The sequence below is a fragment of the Chelonia mydas genome, chromosome 8 (assembly GCF_015237465.2).
Source record: "Chelonia mydas isolate rCheMyd1 chromosome 8, rCheMyd1.pri.v2, whole genome shotgun sequence".
Classification (NCBI taxonomy): domain Eukaryota; kingdom Metazoa; phylum Chordata; order Testudines; family Cheloniidae; genus Chelonia; species Chelonia mydas.
The window spans coordinates 81,972,096-81,995,547 of NC_057854.1; the positions used below are offsets into that span (position 1 = coordinate 81,972,096).

A 23,452-nucleotide genomic window follows, 5' to 3' on the forward strand; every position below is an offset into this window, starting at 1 on the left:
TCTCTGGACAGCCACTCCCAGTTCTCCCTCTGCACCCTGGTTCGTTGTCAGATCTGGGTCTCCACTCCCTCCAACGCTTGTCCCTTCCACTGGCTCCCAGTGTCCTTATAAACACAGTCCCAATCTTCTCTGCTTCCCTAGCTCTTTGTTCAGGTTTAGTGTTCTGCCCCTCCCATCCTCATTTCTTTCCCCCCACAGCCACTTGTTCCCAATCTCCTTGCCCAACCCTGCCTCATCAGTACCCAGTCTCCTTGCCTAATCTGTCCCCTGCCTGAGCCCCTAGTCCCCTTCCCAATAAATCCCAGTTCTCCCTCCCTCAGCTTCCAGTCACAGTTCCCCCCCTCCAGTCACAGTCTCACCAGGTTCCTTGCCCCCATCTCCTCCTCACCCCCATTCCAGCTCCTGTCCCCATAGCATTCAAGTCAAGCAACTTCCTCCTCCTTGTTTCTTGGGTGCTGGCGGGAAGGTCATTGGGGGGACAGGAGGGACAGGCTCCCTGCTCTCAGTTCTGGTGAAACTTTCCAAAAATTTTCAACCTGAGGCAGATACCTGACAGGGAAAATTTCAGTCTAAATGGTTAAAGTTTGGCAAAATTATAAGCAATTTAAAACAATTAGGACTTGTCTACATGGGGAAATTTACTGGAACAGGTATACCTGTATAATTATACTGGCATAGCTATGTCTGTATAACTCATTATGTGGACACTTCTGGTATAACAGTGCATTTTTCAGTTTAGCTTATGATGCTTTGAATGTGGTATAAGATCAATCAGAAAATGGCACTCTTATTCCTGAATAAAAGTGCCATGCATGGAGTTATACTGGCATAGCTATGCCAGATAATTACACTGGTATAGCTCTGTCAGTAAATTTCCCCATATAGAAATCCATTATAATTGAATGTGTCAGGCAACCTGAATAATAGATGGTGCAACCAACCTCACTGATGACCTGCTACTGAATTCAGACATGGAGGTGGGGTAAATATGGAAGGGTTAGAGTCTGGAAGAGGGTGTATAAGAGCAGTCTGAGGTAGACCTAAAAGTGGAGAGAGTCTTGGGAGTTATGGAATGGGATGCAGGGAAAGGAGTGGAGAGGCAGTGTCATTTGTATATGTTAAACATAAATTTGTAATATTTTAAAATAAACTTGGTAAAGTCTGCAAAAGTAAACCTAATATTGATATTCCTTGTATCTAGCAGTGTCGGACTTCCTTCATGCAGACTTTATATACCAACCAAATTTGCACTTTTGGTGTTTGTTTATAAATAACTCAACTTGGGTAACTCAAAAACAAAACAAAAAGCTTTCTTCAGAGTTATGGGTTAAATGTGTTTCGGTGAGTACCAATAATAAATTATTAGACTGTAATAAAATTCTGTTCCCTATTTAAGCAGTCCTTTTCCAGTAATCACCAAATTAGTTATTTTGACCTTCTGTCTGTCTGTTTTTTGCAGTTTTTAGGGAGCAGTGCAAGTGTAGGGTGGGTGACATAAGTCAGGTGATTGAGAGTGCAAAGTGAAGTAATTGTATGGTAGTGGAGAAGAGGCTGGATCCTTTAATTATTTGTTATCAGAATGCTTGAGTTTAACAGATGTATAATTCTTAAGAATATCATACTGTTTCATTGTTTTAGCTGTACTCACACCATACACTACTCAATCTCAAGTTTGCACTTCCACTCCTTGGCGTTCATACCCTACCCCTGCTCCCGCAACCATTAGGGTTGTTAGACTGGGCAAAGAGCTCCACATATTCTTATCATTCTAGAAACCCCTTCCCCAGAACTCCCCGCCTACTTGTGTAGCAGTCTTCAGGATAGCTTTAAGGCTGCTGCACCACTGCTATCTCAGCCTGGTGCATCATCTCTGTAGGTGTGCTGGTCTTGGGGTCCAATCTCTCTATGTCCCTTGGCTGGAACAGAATCTCTCTCTCCTCCTGCCTCACTTCAGGTGCCTGGGGTACTCTCAGTTCCATTAGCATACTATATACTTCTCCCTCATTTGACTCTCTGTACTGGGGACTGTTTCTGTTCATTCACAGGGCCACGTTTCTGAGGGTCATCACCCACTTCCCCAACGTCCCAGTCTTCAAAAGGACACACCTTTACGTATCCCACAATTTCAGGGACCAACCATGTGCCCACATTCTCCATCACATGAAGGGATGTGGGCCTGTTTCTGTTAATGCCAGGCCCAAAGTTTGTTCAAACGATAAAACATTTCAACATAAGTTGCATGTATAAACCCAGTCTCTGCCCCTTATTTAGGATTTTCTGCAGGGGCCCCTTGTATCTCTCCTCACTGCTCCAGGGTGAGCCACGGGAGTCCTCCCCCACTCCCACAGCTGCACTTCATTTGAGCTCTCTCAGCCCTTTATAAATAACACCTGACCTTTTCCCAGCTGGATCTGATCATTGAACAAGACTGGCTGGGGATGGGGCTTAAAGGGACAGACAGTCCTGTTACAGTGCTATCTAATAAGTAATAATGTAGCATTGTGGCTAGAAACCTGAGTTAATCTTACTTACAAAATTCTTCTTATATTAAAAGATGACTAATCTGTTTAGCTACTAAGAAATATGTCAGTATTTCAGGAACCTTGTACTTTAACAGCAATTTGTCACACAGATCCAAAATATTTTACCCATCTCATTATAAAACAAATTCACTTAACTTTCATAACGATTTTTTCAATATGTAGTCATAAGGGGGTTGTATTCTAATCAAAAAAGTTCTTTATTTTAGTCCATCTTTTGCTTCATGATATTGCAGTCTGATCAGCATCACATTCTTGGTAATACACTGAAAATCAAATGGAAAAACTAGGTATGTTGTAAAGGGAAAAACACTTTGTGTTTTAATAAGTATATTTAAAACTTATGAGCATTATAAATACGTTGCTACAAAAATATTTGTACATTTTTCTTCATTGAATTTGCTGTTTGGTGAAAAAAATCCTTTTTCATAAGCCCTAGTACAAAAATAGATTTTTCAATCCTGAGCCTATTTAATGAATATCAAAAAGATGGTTTCTCTTCACTAAGAGTGTTCTTTCATTAGTTTCAGCTCTCTTCCTTCCCCTGTTGCATGCTTTATTTTCATAACTTTCATTTTTTCTCTTTGGTGTGTTTTATTGCAAAGCATATCTCAGAGCTCTTAAATCAAGTGTGAAACAAAACTATTATGAACAAATGTTGGACACTATCAAGATACAGCTATTGAGTTGCAAATAATGTGTGATTGTGTTTTATCCATAAAATAACTGCTTGTAAGAAACTCTCTCAAAAGTCTATTGACTTCCTGATTTAGTTTTATTAAAGAGTTTTGCAAAGTTCTTAGTCAGCTCTTCTGTTACCAGACTGAAGTAGTGAGGATTGTAGCAATTGCCTACTGCTATGTTGTTCCTTCTATACCTGTAAGGGACTAGGACACCAGCAGTCTGGTCTAGGGTCACAGCTGGGCTGGAGTCACCACAAGGACAATCATGAGGTGGTAGTCAGCGTGCAGGGATCAGAGTAGTTGCTAGAGCGGGGATCAGTAGACAAGAGCCAAGGTCGGAGTGAGGCAAGGATCAGAAAACAGAGATCAGAGGTACTTACCAGCCAGAGTCAGGAGGCAAGAGCCAGAGTCAGGCTGGAGTAGGAAGCCAGAGATCAGAGAGAGTTACCAGTCTGGAAGCAGGAGGCAGGCTGGGGTCGAAGACATGAGATCAGCAAGCAAGGTGAGTTCTAGAGTCACAGCAAGCCAGCAGTCTACATATTTGCCCAGACAACTTCCTAGGCCACCCACAAGGGTTAAATAGTGAGCATGGGTCAATTGGAAAGCCACAGGATGCTGTTATTCCAGACCGTTTGGGTGGTACTTTCTGAGGCACCTAATCTCCACAGTTCTTCTTGTTTGTGATTCTGTGTGGCCAATGGTAATGGTGGAAGGCAGTTGTCCCAGGCTCCACAGATCCAGATTTTAGTCCTGTGGATCCTTACAAAACCTTCTTTTGTGTATCAGAAATTAGCAAAATATGTTTGGGGCTTTTGCTGAGCAGATATTCAGCATATTGATTTGGAAATAATTGAAAACCAGTTAACTTGAACCAGGTACAAGATACGCTCCTCTAGTAAGTAATCCTGTGCCTGTGTAAAATGTGAGTAAAGGCACAGCAGATTATCGTACTGTATATTTTTTTCGTGTTTCAGCATTTGGTGTAATATTGACAAATGTGCCAGCTAGCCTTTAATAATCCACAGTAACGGTTTAATACGACTATTAAGGATTGCTGTACTGCACATATCTATTCCCTGCTTGTCACTCCTATGAAATAACCATTATTTTTCTAAGCAATGCATTTAAATAATGCTATATCCTATTAACAGTAATTCACCAAAGACAGAAACAAAGAAACATCAACAAAACACAGAAACAACAGAAAAAAAAAATACCTTGTTTTGAGATTGGACGTTCATCTGGTTATCTCACTGGTATATTTTGCCCTGTGCCCTGTGTACAGAGCACTTTACCAGAATGGCTGCATGATTGTTTGTTCCAAGATGCCATATAAATCTCTCTCTCTGCCTCATATATCCACCCAGATTGTCTTTTCCTTTCAGCCTATAGTTTACCTACCAAACATTTAAAGCATTTTGCAGGAAAGAGGCTTGCAGAGGATTAGGGGCGTGAGTAGTGTGAGGGTTAGAAAGGGCCTCAGAGAGCAAAGAGAAAGTTGTAGAAGAAGCCACTTCCATTTAGGGTTGTCAGGCATCCAGTTTTTGACCGGAATGCTTGGTCGAAAAGAGACCCTGGTGGCTCCAGTCAGGACTGCTGGCCGGGCTGCTAAAAGTCCAGTTAGCCGTGCAGCAGGGCTAAGGTAGGCTCCCTGCTGCCCTGGCTCTGCGCAGATCCTGGAAGCATATCTGACTCCTAGGCACAGGGGTGCCCACGGGGGCTCTGTGTGCTGCCCCAATCCTGAAAGCCAGCTCAGCAACTCCCACTGGCCGGGAGCCATGGCCAATGGAAGCTGCAGGGGCGGCGTCTGCGGGCACGAGCAGCACGCAGAGCTGCCTGGTCACGCCTTCACCTAGGTGCCAGAGGGACATGCAGGCTGCTTCTGGGAGCTGCCTGAGGTGAGCGCTGCCCCAAACCCCTTCCTGCACCCAAACCCCCTGCCCCTGGTCAGAACTTCCTCTCACACCCACACCCCCTCCCGCACCCTGATCCCCTCATTTCTGGCCCTATCCTGGAGGATATAAATGCACCTCCAACCAGAGCCCTCATCCCCTCCCTCACCCCAACCTCCTACCCCAGCTCGGTGAAAGCGAGTGAGGGTGCAGGAGAGCAAGTGATGGAGGAAGGGCAGATGGAGCGAGTGGGGGCGGGGACTCGGAAAAGGGCAGGGCCTCAGAGCAGGGGGTGGGGCAAGGGTGTTCGGTTTTGTGCGATTGGAAAGTTGGCAACCCTACTCCCATCCTGGTGCTTCTTGGAAATTAGGAGCTCTGTATGGCATCCATCTTCTGCTGTTGTGGCTTGTGCTGGCATTTTGCTCTCATCTTATGTGGCTTATGTTCTGAATGGCAACTCTTCCTGTTCCCCGTAAAACATTGCTTTAGCCCAAAGGTGGGCAAACATCTGGCCCGTGGGATCATCCTGCCTGGCCCCTGAGCTCCCAGCCAGGGAGTCTAGCCCCCAGCCCCTCCCCTGTATGTGTGCCGCGCAGCTTGTGCCTGCCCACCTCCCAGGTTTTCCTGCCGCTCTGAGCAGCCTGGTAAGGGGGGGGGTGGAGGGGTTCAGATAAGGGGCAGGAGGTCACGGGGGGCAGTCAGGGGATGGTTGGATGGGCTGGAGGTTCGTGGAGGGGGGCGGTCAGGAGACAGGGAGCGGGGGAGTTGGATGGGGGTGGGGTCCCGGAGGATCGAGGGGTCCTGGGAGGGGGGTAAAGGGAGCAGGGAGGGTTGGATGGGGGGGATCCTGGGAGAGGGGGGGACAGGGAGCAGGGGGGGTTGGATAGCGGGTGGGGTCCTGGGGGATTGGAGGGGGCGATCAGGAGACAAGGAGAAAGGGGGGGTTGATTAGGGGGTAGGGTCCTGAGGGGGCGGTTAGGGACGGGGGGTCCTGGTACGGGGCAGTCAGGGGAGAAGGAGCGGGGGGGGAGTTGGATGGGTCAGGGGGTCTGAGGGGGGCAGTCAGGGGGCGGGATTCGGAGGGGCCGGGGGCCAGGCTGTTTGCAGAGGCACAGCCTTTCCAACCTGGCCCTCCATACCGTTTCGCAACCCCAATGTGGCCCTCGGGCCAAAAAGTTTGCCCACCCCTTCTTTAGCCCTTTCTGTCACCTGCCATCTACTTTCTCCAGTTTAAGAGCTGCACAGTTATCATGTGGCTTTATCAATTAACATTTCTACACAATTCTGTGATTTTTATATGGTTACATTAAGGAACCTTAATGATAATTTACATCTAATTTGGCTAATCCAAATACAGATACAGAATTTTTTTTAATCTTGTGAAATAACTATGATATTTTATGTAACATCACTACGCCTTTTTTTTTTTTTTTTAAACTAATGCATTTTCGCTAGAGATAGATGTGGTAAGTTTGATTCTGCTCTCATTTATGCTAACTTTATACTGGTGCAACTACTGTCTTCAGGGGAATTAATCCTGACTCTCACCACAGTCTGAGATTACAATCAGGCTGAGAATAAAAAAGATGATTTCCAAAATACCCATGACATTTTGTTTTTGCATATCACCCAAATAATGGTTTGCGGGTAAAAATTTCTGGCTTTCATCGCAAATTGAGTTGAGTTTGGCACATCTGAAAGCATGTCCATGACCCTCTCAGTTTCTTCCTGAACTTCAGAAAATAGCTCAGAGATTAATAACTCCTACTCTTTAGTAGATTACTGCAGTCTTACTGGAAATACGCATTATGAAATGTAGTGGTATTCTTTGGATTCTCCTTTTTATGTCATTATCTGGTATGCTTTTCCAAATAATAGTTATTGGATTGTAGTGTTGGTGCCTGAACTCTTAGGGCAAATGAAAACGTGTTGCATTTGGATGAGTACATTCATTTCTGTTTTGTGCACAAAACCAATTCCTACTGGAAACAAGTTAGCATGGAGTGTTTTGGTTGGGGAGAAAAAACAGGTTGGGGACCCACTTGCGGACTCTTGTAACACTCCTCCCTCACACACACTCCCTGACAATTGAGTAGGGAAGCCAAGGGAATTTATGAGCCCCAAGGATATTGAAGTCCTGGGCTCTTCTTATCCACCTAAAGAGAGGTATGGCACAGGACTGGGAGCCTGAATTAGGGGTTATTGTGGGCTTTGCTCTTATGAAAACTACAACCTAACTCAAGTGTTGTTAGTTAATGTTTGTAAAGTAATTTGAAGAGTAAAAGTGCTGTAGGTAATACTAAATACATTTAATATATTTTCTTTAATAATTCAAGGGTGAGAAGGTAAAAGTGAAAGAGAACAAGTGTACTACAGTGTATATATTTGCACTTGGCCTTTGTTCTCCCCTAGGTTGAATCTTACTTTTGGTTTCTCCTCTTCTGTATCCAATACAGTTTTGTGAGGAAAAACTAGTACTGTTATAGGTGCTGTATGTCTACTCATGAGCTACTTCCTGGCCATGGTACTGGGAAATAAAACAGTGCAGTCCTGATTTTGTAATTCTGCAGTTGGATTTGTTTCCATAGCACTATTTATTACTGTTTATCCTCTCTCCACTCTGTATTGTATGAACAGATAACACTGATCACAGGTAACACTAAATATCTTGCATGATGCTGGGTCTGTCTTTTAAACAGCTCTTCCAGCACTACAGTCAGTACCAACAGAAAAAAGGAACTTGTCTCCAGGCTTGTCATACCGCTAAAAGTTTTCCCTTGGTTCCCCCACACCTTTAATTTTAAAAAAAAGTTCAGATGGAGGTAGGAAACTCTGACCATGAGAATTACACTTGGCCTTCTGTCTTTTGCAGTAATGATTAAGGGAAGCATAGAATTAGACTATTAGAAAGTACTACTCTTTTTTAGCATGCCAATTCAGCTACAAGAACAGAGATTAAATAGAGACATACTTGAGGAATCTGATTAGTCTTCCATGTTCAAGATATTGACAGAAGAAGGGCGCACACTCCAAAGTTTGGAGTCCCACTGTAACTGTTCCAACATTATAAGATATCAGTTGTCAAATGGCAGATCAAAAGTCTAAGGCTTGGTTACACTACAATGACTACATACATACTTCGGTATAACTGCGTTACTCAGGTGTGGATCCTGAGAGATGTAGTTATACTGATAATAACCCTCTGTGTAGAAGCTCTCCCGCCAACATAGCAACTGACTCTCGCAGAGGTAGACTTACTAAGCCAATGGGAGACCTCTCCCATTGGCTTAGCGCATCTCCATCAGATGCACTACACAGCAGCACAGCCTGCATCAGTGCAGCTGCACCAATGTGAATTTGAAGCATTGACCTGCCCTAAATCATTGATCCAAAATTGATATAACCGCCTGGAAAAGATTTCATTTTATATTTAAGAAACCATGACATTTGCTCGATTGATTAAAATTAAATGGCTGAAATCCATTCTCTTTGTGTGTAGTTATAAAAATGTCCTTTATATTTCATGCGATTGTATTTATTGTGTGTGATCAGCTTTTTTTCTCATGTGACTTTAAAATTCTTCCAATAGTAAATTGGAACTATGATTTATGAACTCACTTTTGGCTCTACTATGGTTATGGTAGATCAGTTTTCTTTTACATTAAATAGTTGATTGGCTGTACTTAATAATTACTTCAAAAATATCTGAACCAGACAGGCATTTTAACATTTACCTAATATTATATAAGGGCCATGTGTCTTTAGGGTTTTGACACTTTTTACGTTCTTGATTAGTTCAAACTATGCTGTTTTTCTGTGATTTTCATAAAACTGGTGAATGCTTATTTGAGAACCTGTCACTCTTCTTGTACTGGAAACAATTACAAAAATATATTTTCATTATAAAATACATACTAGCTTTGTAAGCAATGAATCCTTATTCAAATGTTTTAGTGACATCGTTGCCCTTTTTCTTGGTCGTAATACAGTAATACAGTATTGTCAAATGTGACAACATAAGTTAGTCAAATAAAGGGTCTGGAATGGACCATGGCCATCCACAATGGTGATTGGTAGGATCAGAGCACAGCATGGAAATCTGATAAACCATGCACCAGAAGTTTACATTTTCTCCACTTTTGCAGTAGTTGGAAACTGTTAAATTTTGTCCTTCCCCACACCCCCAGAAAAAGACGTCCAGCATTGTTTAAGATTTTATTCTTGTTTATTTCTTTAAAAAGTAATACAGTGACAAATAAGTGAAGCTTTTTGTGAGGCAGATATCCCTCATTTTTTAGTATCTGTTGAATCTGGCAAGAAATATTTAGAAGGGTGTATGTAAACTGGAAATTGGTTTATTTGATTTTGCTTGCTATTGTCAGCTTGAAATGTCACTTCCTGGTCCTTATGGATAATACTGCTAAGTAAAACAACGCAAATAAAATTGACTGTCTAAATGACCTTATTCTAGGAAGACTACAAGCACCTTAGTCAATATTTGTTTATTTTCTATTTCAGTTCTTGCAGTTTCTTCAGCCTATTTCCCAGTAACTGTTACAGTTCAAATTTGTGAAAATTTATCCAAAAATGTCATCATATTATGGGGATAGCTGGTAGTGACCCCTATATTTAGCTTACCTAATATTTTCCATTGTAAAGAATTATTGCAACTTTTTCTTTGAGAAACTCGGAAGCCTCCATTGTTTGCAGCCTGGAGAACTCCCTCAGGCTAGTGAAGTGCTCTTTCTTTGTCACATGAAATTCTGTCAAGCTTTTGCAGAGGTATAAAGTATTAAAAATTGCCATTACTATCACTTGCAGGCTTCAAGGAAATGTTGGCAGCCTGCCAAAATAACAACTAAGTACAGTGCTCACACCTTTTGAAGCTGGGCTGATTCTGTCACCAGTGCAGCAGCAGCACACTGTGTACGGGGAGTTGTTAGAGCCGCTGTGGGGAGCTGAGTTGTGTGGGGCTTTTTTTGTCTAGGGCATGGTGGGACAGCCAGTCCTGGCCCCCAGTGGTTCATGGGACAAGAACAACCTTCCCGCACCTAGTCACCTCCTAGTGAGTAAGCCCTCCTGAGCCTGGCATCTAGCCCCAGTGTTCCCTCTTTCTTTCCCTCCTCACATCTTCTCTCTCCCATTCTGGGGATCTGGAACTGCCCCATTTAGAAAAGGGGGGGGGGGGGGGGAAGAACTAGGCTAGGCTCTTCTCAATCAATCTGTTTCTTGGGCACAAGGGATGAAAGTAATATTAATTTCTTACCGGCATGGGTGCAGCTCCGGCCCCTGGAAGGGACGGGGCCTCGGGCGGAAGGGGCAGGGCTGAGGGGGCTCAGCCTCCCCCAGCCAGCCAATCTGCATTGCCTGGCTCCTGCTGCCTGGGGCTCCAGCAGCGATTTAAAAGGGCCCGGGGCTCCAGCCACTGCCATGGTAGCGGCAGCAGCTAGGAGCCCCAGGCCCTTTCAAATTGCCAGCCCCAGGGCAGCTGCCCCTTTTGCCTCCCCCATCGGCAGCCCTGCCACTAAGGTCCCCAGCGGCAGGGCCACCGACATGGGGGCGGAAGGGGCAGCGACATTTAAGGAGGGTCCTTTGACGTGGCAGCACTTTAACATCGCTGCCCCTTACACCTCCCACATTGGCGGCCTTACTGGCAGGGCCACCAACGGGGGAAGCAAAAGAGGCAGCAACGTTACAGCACTGCTGTGGCAGTGCTTTAACGTGGGCTGCGTACAGGCCGGTACCAGCTTCTTACCGGTACGCTGTATCGGCCTGTACCAGCCCACTTTCACCCCTGTTGGGCACCCTCTTCCCCTCATCACCTAAACCAACCCTCCAGACCCAGCATGTGGCCCCAGCAGCTCACTCACTCTGTCTCTTTTAGGGTTATAGGAGCTCAGTGCTCTGTTCCCTCTGGAATACCAGCTACTGCCAGCTAATGTAGTTAGTCCTCTATCTTAAAATGATAGTCTGCTCTATGTTGTGCTGAAGGTTCAGGCTTAACCCTGATGATAGTACATACTGAATGGTGTTATAGTTGCACATAATTCAGTTTGTTTTTACCTTTTTTCTTTAAAAAACCCAATCCTTAGAAATTTATGTACAAAACCCCCAGTTAAAAGAATATTTGGGTTGCAAAGTCAAGCATATGAAAGTTAGAAAGTGGCAGAATTACAGTTGTCAGTGTGTAGTTTTAGTTCTGCCCATTTCTGTTGCTCTTCAATTTGTGCATTAATTAATAGAAATTAATTTTTTTGGCAAATAGCTTATGTACCAAAAAAATTCAATTTTGGCTTGACCAAAACTTAATGAATTTGGGTGAATTTGTCAAAATTTTAGCCAAAAAAAAAAGGGGGGGAGGGGACAGTCTGAAAATATCTAAGCAAAATGTTTTAAAATTTAGCTGGTTTTCAAAAAATATATATAAACCACCAAAACAAATGCCAAATGAAATATTTTACATTTTTGGTTTTGTTTTTGGTGAGAAAGACAAACAAAAAAGTCACTTTGAGTCCATCAAAAACAAAGGGTTTTTCCCCCAAGATTTTTCAGCTCAGTCACTGAACTGAAAAATCAGTTATTTTCCAGCTCTAATTATGTGTATGTTGAGAAAAAACTGGGTCTATAAACTATGGAATTTGTTTAATGAAAATATTAGTGATTGATTATGATATGTGCAAATGTTCGTGAAATAAATGTTTAGGTCAGCATTTTCAGAACTGGATGCCTAAAGTTGCCCTTAAATTCATATTTAAAGACCTACATAATTGGGTAGACCTCCCACAGTTCCCACCAAAGTCAATGGGTTCCTAAATGTGGATGTAGAGGCCTATCTTTGGGCGCCTAATTTTGAAAAATGTGGCCTTCCTAAATAAAATACAAGTTATTTATAAAATAAATAATAAAATCTTTCAAGGTGGTTTTAGGGAAACATGACACTGTTTCAATATCTCTTTCACTGAGTTGTGCTATTGCCATTTTAATTTGGGACTGCCACTTTAGTGATGCTTTGTGGCACGCACTTCAGTTGATGTTGCAAACATTAAATGAGTATTGGAAGTCAGAAAGTGTCAAAGTAGCATGGTAAATTATAGTAAGCTCTTTTTTTCTTTAATGAATTTCAGCCATTTAGTTCTATTGCCAAAGACGACAGAGTCTTAATGTTAGACTTGGAAAGAATGAGCATCTCCTGCACCTGTGTGTTACAGTATGTGAGAACTGCCGCTCAGGTTACAAGCATATGTGACATAGATAATTTACCTTTTTGCACATATCTGCATAAGTCTGTTTCTGTACCACATGCGTCTACAAAAATGGCCACTTCTTCTTTGGATATTGCCTGTGTGACTCTCCGCTCTGACTGATGTTTGTGCCCTCAGAACTTTCAAAATAGTTACATCGTGCACAAAACCCCTCAGGTTATTTAAGGATGCACAGCCCAACTGCCACTTGGTTCATTCTGCACTCCTGGGGAAATTCTGCTCCAAAAAATTAAAAATTCTGCAATAAAATTAAAAATTCTGTGCACAGTATTTTCAAATTCTGCATATTTTGTCAAAATAACACAATATAATCATACCACTTTAAATTATTTTTCATCATTTATTTCAAAATACCTGTCAGCAAGTATGTCTGTAACAGTACAGACAACAAAAAAGATTCAGGAAATATTCTTTGACAAATAGATTCCTTACTAGGCATATTAATACAGAACCCTGAGTAATAATTCATGTAAACTACAATACAGAACAGTATTTCCCATACCCCTCAGAAACAGTGCAAAGGCTTAGGGGAGTCAGGGGTAGTGGAGGAGCTGAGGGAGGGAAAGTAATTGCTGGGAAGGAGCCTGGGTGTGAACTTGAAGGGTTGCTGAGTATGGGTGGGAAAAGTATGGAACAGGTTTTTTTGGGAGGCGGGGAGGGATTGTTAGGGAGCTTCCCACATGCAGACCCTGGCTGACCTCTAGTCCCCATGTGTCCTTGCGCCCCCTGTCCACATGTGTCCCTCCACCCTCACGCAAGCATCCACTCCCCCTGTTCCCAGGTGTGTCTGTGCCTCCACTCAGCCACCCCCTATCCCTATGTGGCCCTGCACCCTCTCTCCCATCCCCATGTGGCCCTGCACCTCCGTCCCCCTGTGGCCCTGTGACTCCACTCCCATTCAGCCACTGCCCCAGTTTATCCTCCCCCACTAGCCCTTATGAGCCCCTGTCTGATCCCCCAGCAGCCCCATGCTGTCTGTCTCCCCATAGCCCCTGTCTCCTGACCTGGCCTGACAGGCGCTGTGAAGAAGGCAGGCTTTTTTTTCTTCCTAGCTGGCCAGGAGCTGTTGCTCTGTACTAGCCCCACAGCGCCCTCTAGTGGACAAAAGCAGCAGCTTTCTGTCAGAAGCTTTTTTTGTATGCAAAAAAATGAATATGCATGGTTCATTAATTATGCATGCACACAGTGGCACAGAATTCCCCCGGAAGTAATATTGACAACTGTAGGCACAAGCAGAAACTCAGGTCTGGTCTACACATCGCATGGCAAGCCAGGGTATGAACCTACAGCACATTAGCTTGGCACAGGATACAGCAAAGTGCAGTATGGAACTTTCTGTGTGCATTAGGAAGAGCCACACAGCAAGTTAGTGTGCAGCAATCAAGTGCACTGTAGATTCAGACCAGGGCTTGCTGTACACTAACTTGCTATGTAGACAAGCCCTCAGAATGTGTCTCATTATCATCCTGGGTGTGTCTCTAGGAAAACCACTCTGTTTCTTGTTCTTATGAGTATAAAATTATAATAGTTATTGTAAGGGATAGCTTTTTGGCACATTTTGGAAAGTTCTGCCCCTGTTTGGCTCTTTCTTTTCCTTAGGTTCCCTTCAGCATCTTCCACTTCAAGGCAGATTGCCTTACTTGATGTGCTTTGGATGATTGTGGCGAAATCTGCCAACTTCAAGCATTGTCCTTCTTGTACTGGTACTGTATTTGTGACTGATGAGCACACTCTGCAGCCCAGTCTACTCACAGAAGTTTCATCAGTTTAACTAAATCAGTTTCTAAATGAATTTAGTTAAATTGGTGTAGTTTTCAATGCGGGCATTCTTAAATTGGTTTGAATAGCTAATATCAATTTAGCTTACTTCAGTTTATTACCAAATTAAACTAAATCAATGATAGTTACTCTTTTTTAACTGATTTATATTGGTGCAGTTTCTTTGTGCAGAAAAAGCGTATACCTTTTCTGCTTCAGGGACGGACATAATCTTGAATTCTGTTTTGTATGCTAGCCTTCTCAAGGTGCATGCATCAAGTCTAAGAGAGTTGACTCAAGCACCATCTTTGGGAGCAGACATATAGGCCTCATCATCTGCTACTGAGCATTCAGGCACACTGGAGGTCCTGGTCTGAATCCAGGACAAGCAGCCTCACACCCAAAAAAACCTTGATGTCTCAGGACTCAACAGTGTCATCCCATAAGGAAATCTCTGATGCTAAAGATTATTCCAAACAACAATACAGGAGTTCTCTGTCCCACTCTCCTAGATCTGCTGTTGGAGATTGTAAAGGATGTTGTGAGAGGTTACTTTATACGGTCACACTCCATGACAGCCACCCATCCACTTTCTGATGCCCCACGGGAACTTAAGGCAAAACTGCTATGGTTTATCTTTCCTCCAAAAGAGAGCCATAGAGGAGGTCCCTCAGCAACAGAATGGGAAGAGATACTATTTGCTTTATTTTCTAGTTCACGAAAGAGAATCTAGATGTTGCATCCAATGATGAATCTTGGATGTTTGAATAAGTAAAATAGGCAACTGAAATTCTGTATGGTGACACTGGCATCCATAGTTCCTTTCCTGTGTCAGCAGAATTGGTTTACAGCTCTTGATTTGAAGGACACATGTTCCATATTGTGATAATACCTGCTCATTGAAAATACTTTTGGGTCTGAGTGAAATGCCATCATTGCTGACAATAGGTTCTGAAGTTCAGATTTTCTGTGGCCCTAAAAGTTTTCATCAAATGCCTTAATATTAGTGATCTATCTGAGTGCCTCGGCAACTAATAAAAGATTATTTGCCTCAAAGTTGCAGTCTGACCTCAATATATTCTGCCAGTTGTTCCTGTTATTGAACCTAATAGTTAACATCACAAAATCCATTTTTGCCCTTTCACAAGTGGATCTCATACGGGTAGTTTGGAACTCCATAATCACCACATTGTATCTCCCACAATACTGATTCCAAGCTATGTTCAAAGTGGCTTCTGCTGTAGTTAGGCAATTGGGCCTCATTTCTTTTGCATGTTTATCATTTTTCTTGCTCAACTTCAGTTGAGATAATTGCAGGTCTGGCTAAATACAATCTTCATCTAGACAATAGAAGAGATTTTTAAAGGCACAAAAGTCAGTTAACTGCCCTTTCAGTGGAAGATGGGTGCCTAACTCTCCTATTTGTTCTGTGGAACATTTTCCCTTAACATGGACTTGACAGATTGCCATACCTCCTGCAGTTGTACTTTCCATATTGTGATGGATAAAACAAGGATATGATGACAAAAGCAAACTCTTCACCCAACTACACTATGTTTTAGGGTTAATTTGAGGTGTTCTTCTGGATCAATTCCTAATTTAAGGCCTCTAGACACAGGAGAAGATCCAACTTCATGTATTGTCTTGTGACTGAGCTTGGCCCTTCTGGCCTATAAAGAATCCTTGCCTCCTTTAAGGAGCACTTCTCTTACATTTTAATGCTATCACTATGATTATATGAACTTACACCTCATATTGTTCATCAGGAAGCCATGAAGTTCTGGAACCAATGTGCCCATCACTGTATCATGCTCACAGATCCCCATCTTACAGGAAAAGACAATATCCTGGTAGATGACATCAGCAAGAAGTACAGCACCCAACCCAAGAGGCAGTAGCCAAAGCTCTGCTTCCGAGATCAAGTGGATCTGTTTGCCATGGAGCACAATACTAAGTGCAACTTTCTGCTTCAAGATTTGGAGAAGTTCAGAATCTGTAAACATATTTCATTTAGGCTAGAGCCAGACATTCCCATATATTTTTTTCCTCCAATTCCACTCATTCCCTTGGTTCAACCGAAGATTTTATGGAACAAGATCAAGGAGCTTCTTATAACCTCAACTTGGTTTGGTTAATTTTAGTTCTCCGATCTGCCAGTAGATCAGTCAGGGTATCTGCCCAATGGATCAGATTTCCTGTGTTAGAAGCAAGGCCAAATTCAACATCCCAGTGTGAGGTTCCTGAGTCTATTAGTATGGACACCAGCAGAATGACCAAATTAGACAGACTAGAGTGCTCAAAAATCCACAATTATCTGCCAGAAAGTAGGAGACCATCCTCTAGAAATCTCCACAATATAGAGGTTCTTTCCTTCTGGGTAAGACAAAATAGTTCTTATGCTCTCCAGTTTTCCATTCCCTTTTTTCTGAGGCACCTGCTTCTTCTCAGAGAAACTGGTCTCTTCCTGCAGCTCCATAAAATGCATCTGGTTGTGATTTTTGTCCTTTTGCCCACTGATACAGGACTCGACTGTGACTCCATATGTTTTATGGAAATATAAGTGTGAATATGATGTAACTGGAATATGCTTCATGCAAAAGGTCTCTTGTAAGGTATCATTACAAAGCTTATGATCTACTGAGTGTGTTCATCCTGTTTGTTTGCATGTATTATTTCTATGTCTGGAGTTAAGAGAATAAAGTATAAACTTGTATTATTGATGTAAACATGTTACGTGGAAGCCATTAAGGGTGCTTCAGAATCAATGAACTTTGAATGGGTTTATTTACATGGAAATCTTCCTGTGTACCTGTCTTCCAGCTACTAGGTAATGAACAAGAAGGTCTTACAATGACATGTGATCATGTTACCTGAACTGGAATCCATCTTAAACCTGGCGCTTTTCCATTTAGAAGGAAGGGTGGGAACCCAGAGAGAGACACAGAATTCCTGCCTTGTGCCAAAGATATAAAAGGGGGTGGAACAGAACAAAGGGGGCTGCCAGTGATGAGAAATCCCATCGTCCTGATCTGGAACTAACAAGGTCTGTACCGGGGAAAGGATTGGGCCCAGACTAGGAAGGAGTTTAGTCTGTGAAAGAAGCATATTGGAACATCTCTGAGAGTGAGATTTTATCTGTAATCAGTTTCTTAATGTATTAGGCTTAGATTTGTGTGTTTTGGTTTTATTTTCCTTGGTAACTTACTTTGTTCTGTCTGTTATTACTTGAAACCACTTAAATCCTACTTTTTATTCTTAATAAAATCACTTTTGTTTATTAATTAACCCAGAGTAAGTGATTAATACTTGGGGGAGCAAACAGCTGTGCATATCTCTCTATCAGTGTTACAGATGGGGGACAATTTGAGTTTACCCTGTATAAGCTTTATACAGAGTAAAACAGATTTATTTGGGGTTTGGATCCCATTGGGAACTGGCTTGTGGAGACAGGAGTACTTGCTGAGCAGTTTTTGGTTAAAGTCTGCAGCTTTCAGGGCGTGGTTCAGACCCTGGGTCTGTGTTGCAGCAGGCTAGCGTGTCTGGCTCAACAAGACAGGGTTCTGGTTTCTCAACAAGACTTCAGAGAAAACGGGCCCAGAGGTAGTTTCAGCATATCAGGTGACAGTCCCAAGGGGGTCCCTGTGACCGAACCTGTCACATCTACTATTTTCTCTTTGTTTTGAAAAAAATGATGCATGAGTTTCTTCCTGTTCAGGAGTTACTTTTATTTTAGGGATGTAAATGTGCTCTCAGATTGGTTCAAGTGACCGTCGTGTCAGAATATTCCTTGCATCATCTCTCACTAAAGACTATGTCAGCTAAGAGAGACTGAACTCTTGATACCAATGGCTGAACCTCTGTATAGAATAGGATGTGTCTTAAGGTGGTACTTTATCTGCGGTGGACTCTGATTTCTCCCTCAACCAGTTATTGTCTACCATTTTTTCCTCTAAGCACCAGTGAGGTGAGTCTGCATTTTTTTAGAGATGAAGGAGGCACTTAAATGGCTTTCTAAACAGAATTACATTTTTCTAAGTCACCTACATAATTTGTATTATGATAAGCACAAGGGTAATTCTAAAAGTCAGTCAAGTTCCACCCAGATATTTTTGAAGTGGATTAGACTATGCATATTTGCTTGCTATGAACTAGCAGGATTTGAATACCTACAGCTGCCTCAGTGGCTGTTCTTGAAATATGCAAGGCTGCTATGTGGAGTTCTAGCCATATCTTCATATTGCTCCCTGGATTTAGCTTCTAGTTTACATTCTCAGTTCGGGAGAGAAGTTCTGCAGTGTTTCAGCTGAGACTCCTCAAATCCACTTCCTTTCCACTTGTTTATTAACAGGAGTGGAGATCTATGGAGGCAATGCTATAAGAAAAAGAAAGTGATTACCTATCACAGTAACATAGTTTCTTCGAGATACTGTCTGCACTGATTAACAGTAGTCTCCCATCTTCCTGACTATTTTGGAGAATAATTTAATGGAAGGAAATGGATGGCCTTTGGGACTGTAACCCCCATTTATCATCAGGTAATGCGTGAGGATATAGTCGGGTGTGTGTACATAGCCCCAACAAGCACTGCTGTCCAGAAAGTATTGAGCTTGTAGGTAAAGGGAATGTACATCACTGAGTGTGGAGCCTGCAGGAAATTTATGTTAAAGAACCACAGTTACTATGGTAACTATTATTTTCCTCAAAAAGAAAAGGAATACTTGTAGCATCTTAGAGACTAACAAATTTATTTGAGCATAAGTTTTCGATCTACCAGCTCCTCAGCTTTTTTTGCTACCATTTTGCCTTTTTTTCTCAATGTCTGTGGTCTTTCTGTGTGTTCCGCATAAGAGGAAGTTCAGTGGATTTCTTTCTTCACTACTGCCTTTAACAGAACAGAATGGGAGGCAGTGAGGTAAAAGTTATTTTACCCATCTCATCAAGATGGTAAGCAAACTGCTCTTCCATACACTGACATAAAGACGCAGAAAGATGAATCAGTGGAAGGACTGCAGGAGGAGACAGCTAACTGCCATAAAGGGTGCCAAAGCTGCCCAGGAATAAGAGCTCAATTTTGGGGAGTGCTAGAAGTTCCACATGTTAACTATTTATTTTTCGTTGTTATGCTATATGAAATCCCTTCACAGTTTAGATGCAGTGCAGTAGGCAAAGACAGTTGCTCAGCAGGGCTCCTAAACTCTGTAAGAGTGGAGTCTTATGCCTGCACAGTTAAAGATCCCCATATGGCATCTCTTTGCCTAGTCCCATTCAGCATCTTCTGCCCTCATGCTAATGCATGCCTTCAGCTAGTCATCCAGTCTAAAGTCTTCCTTCTGTAATTATCTTCAGTTTGTAGTTCATTTTTAGACAAACTGAAAATTGCCAATGATTTTAAATTGTAAACTCTTTGGGGCATATACTGTCTCTCATTTCTGTGAAAATCACTGTACTGACTTCTGGTGCTGTATATATTGTAAAAAAATTGGCGATTGTTAAAAGTTGCTACATAATGTCCATTTTGCCGCAGAATTTATTCAGCTGAGTAATTTAGGTTTCATGCGCCACATGGTACAGCCTTGTCCAATATTTACTAGAATGCACTAAAACTCTACAGCAACCTGTACAGACCGTAACCGTATTTGAAAACATTTTTCTTCCATTTCCTCTTTTGGTTTAGTGCTCCCCCTGTTTCTCTCCTTTACCTCCATAGCTGCTGTTCTCTCCTTTCCCCTCTCATTACTGATTTCTCTTCCTCTTCACCTGAGTGGAGCTCAGGATCATGCTCACTGCCAACTGACTCTCAGTTTCAGATGAAACATTTTGCTGAGCATAGCAGAGAGGTGGCTATGGGATTCAGTGCTGAGAGCTGGCCTCTTACACTTAAGTGTATGTCTACGTTGCAATTAAAAAGCTATGGCTGCCCATGCCAGCTGATTGAGGCTCATGGGGCTTGGGCTAAGGTGCTCTTTAATTACAGTGTAGACACTTGGGCTGGAGCCTGGGCTCCAGGAACCTGTGAGGTGGGAGGTTCCCAGAGCTTGGGCTGCAGCCCCAGCTGGAACATCTACACTGCAATTAAACAGCCCCACAGCCCAAGCCCCACGAGCCTGAGTCAGCTGGCATGGGCCAGCCACAGATGTCTAATTACAGTATAGATATACCATTAAGAGACAACCAAGGGTAAGGAGTGATTAACTTGTTGGGAGAGGTGCTGCTGTTTTCTAAGTACAGCATCGTTACTATATCCTGCTGCTTGCTACCATTGCCAGTTCTTGGGTCAGATATTCTAACTCTTATATAGTACCAGCCAAATTGGGATCATGCGCAACTATGTTTCTTTAAATATTTGTAGAAGAGCAAAGATCCTTGAGAATTTATGACAGAATCAGTTCTACTTCCGATGGTTATTACTATGTTATTTTCCTCTTAATGGGCATAAACCATGTCTAACTGTTTGTGTGTACACATAATTATGGCTGCAAAGGGGTCAAATCATTTTATCTTGTAATTAGGATCCCCCCAGGTGATAAAATGTAGAAACCTGTGTTTTCATTTTTTTACTTAAGACTTTGTCAGAAAAAGTTAAAATAATTAGATAAATTGAGATGACATCCCATGTGACTTTGTGTTGTTGATTTGGTTCTAACCTGTTGCATTAGTGTTTGAATGTTGGTTTCTTTCAGTATATCCAGGGCATCATGTAATTTGTGGTTATGCAACCATGTAAATACCATATAATTTACCTTTTTGCTAAGATGTCACTTAAATCTGTTTATTATGCAGATCAGCACAAATGAATTTTTCCTGTAATTTTCTGTTCCTCAGCTTATCTGCTTGCCATTTTAGGATCTCCAGGAGAGAGAAATTGTGTAGCCTGACAGAGAAATGGGGAATACAGCAACATGAGGTTCAGAAGGTGCTAGTGCACTATCTTTGGGGACCATGGAGAAAGATACAGAAGCATGTGGCTGCCATCCTATGGCTTTAAGGAACAGAACTATTTCACCTACAGGTTTCAGAGTGGTAGCCGTGTTAGTCTGTATCAGCAAAAATAATGAGGAGTCCTGGTGGCACCTTAGAGACTAACAAATTTATTTGGGCATAAGCTTTCGTGGGCTAAAACCCCCTTCATCAGATGCAGTGGGTAAGGCAACTCCCATCTTTTCATATGCTGTGTATTTATACCTCCCTACTGTATTTTCCACTCCATGAATCTGATGAAGTGGGTTTTAGCCCACGAAAGCTTATGCCCAAATAAACGTGTTAGTCTCTAAGGTGCCACAAGGACTCCTTGTTGATTTCACCTACAGTGCATCAAGAGTGCAGCGCTGCTTAGGAGTTATGAATGCAGCTGCTGCCTCCTTCAAGGCTGCCCTGGTCCCTACAAGGCTTTGCTTCAGGTCCTTTTAGCCATCTGTCACCCACTCTCCCAATTTAAAAGTTGTAACGTTTATCAAATGTCTTTGTAATCAGTCAGCATTGCTTCATGTGTCTGTACTGCTGTGGTGCATAAAACAGGGACGAATTAAGGAAAGGAGAGACCTTGATTTGGCTTAGTTAATACCGTAGAATAGTCTCATATTTTGAGAAATTAATTTGTCAGGACTCTGAACTTATTTTCTACATAATCTTTAACTAACTTATTTAAATGTATAGCAATGTTTTTCATTTAAATACTCTCTTAACAATTGTCTTGTTAATTCACTGTCATTATACGGTAAAGATAAGTTTACATATTTTCATACTCTCGTGGATGAGTATCTAGGATGCATTAACCTGCATCTAATAATAGCAAACAATTACTTTAGGCTCTGTCTATGTTTTTTATTAACCTTAATAAATAGTAACAAATTTTTCATTGTTTGATTTTTATATATAGAATGTAAATCATTCCTTGTTTCATGGTCATAATGTTTACCAAGTAATACTTTGCTATTATGATATCTGGTACTTAATGTAACTAGGAATTTTTAAGTGTATTTGAAATAGAAATTTTAATATAAGCACATGTAAATAGGCAGTTCCATTAGTTGCTGTCATTGTCAAGCAGAATCAAACTGTTCTAGAAGCATATTGTCTTGCCCTGATTGATACAAATAGCACACTCCCAATGTTTTCTGTTTACCCTACTTATCCATATATATAGTTTTCTGAGAGGTGACACTGTCATTCTTTTTCCTTCTGGCTGAAAATGAAAAAAAAAAATGCTGAAGTAGTTCCCTTCCATTTGTCAATTCATGCCTTTATCAATAACATGTGGGTGGCCTGACTTTCTTTCTTTCTTTCTTTCTTTCTTTCTTTCTTTCTTTATTTATTTATTTATTTATTTTTAAAATAGCATTCAGGCCTTGTGCATCATATATGTCAGTTGAATGGGTTGCTGAAATCTGGAATTCTGACAGGTGGAAAAGAAAAAATATGCAGTTAAATATATGCAAAAAAAAAATTCTGTTCATCATCTTTGATGTAATAGAGCTCCAATGCTAAGGTCCAGTGTTGTATGTTCAACTTTTAAATAATATGAGGAATGCAATAAGATACGGCTGGGGTTTAAGATTCACGGATTGGACGAAACGTAGAGAGTCCTACTGTGTCACACTAACATCTCCTCTAATCCATACGCAGGGGTTTGAAAATTAGATCTGAACCCACTTTTTCCCAAAATTTGAGATAGAAAATGATTTGGTCCATCATTAGAGGAATAGGTTCAAACTGCAAATTTTAAATATGATGTTTCTTTTGGACCCATTTCTACTGTTAGTGGTTTGACAGGAGTAACATCTTTTGATCATCTGTCAAATTAGAAATGCAAATGAAAATAATGTTACTTATCAGTTTGTCTTTGATTTATAAAGGCAACAGATTCAGTTAGCAAGATATTGTATTATTATGTTTTCTATTTCATCTTGCTATGTGATTATAATTAATGTATGTTGCTATTGATGAATATGGAATTTTAAGGATGAGGTTTGATCTTTCTTGTTTGAGTGCAGACGTTTAATAATCATGCCTGTACAAAATGATTTTTTGTACAATATAGTAAAAAAATAGTGCATTTTAGTAATACTGAAGTGTTCCAGTTATATTTGATATTCAGACTTTAATGATACTCTGATACCTGTTCTAAAGACAGAATAAATAGAAATAGTAAGTAAACTATTCTATTTCTTGGGGCCAATATACATCTCTGTAAAAGTCCTTATTGGTTGAAACAGAGGGAAGAAATAACTATATGTTTCATAAACATATTTAATTTTCACAATTAGGTACCTTTGTCACAATGTAGAATATATCCTTCAGAACATTAGCATATTTTTTAT

At 41.6% G+C, this 23,452-nt stretch overlaps 1 protein-coding gene across 8 annotated transcripts in view; it reads left to right on the forward strand.

The window, feature by feature from the left end:
- Positions 1-23,452, forward strand: part of ZZZ3 (zinc finger ZZ-type containing 3) — a 107,502-nt gene that overhangs the window by 20,371 nt on the left and 63,679 nt on the right. The window lies entirely within an intron of this gene.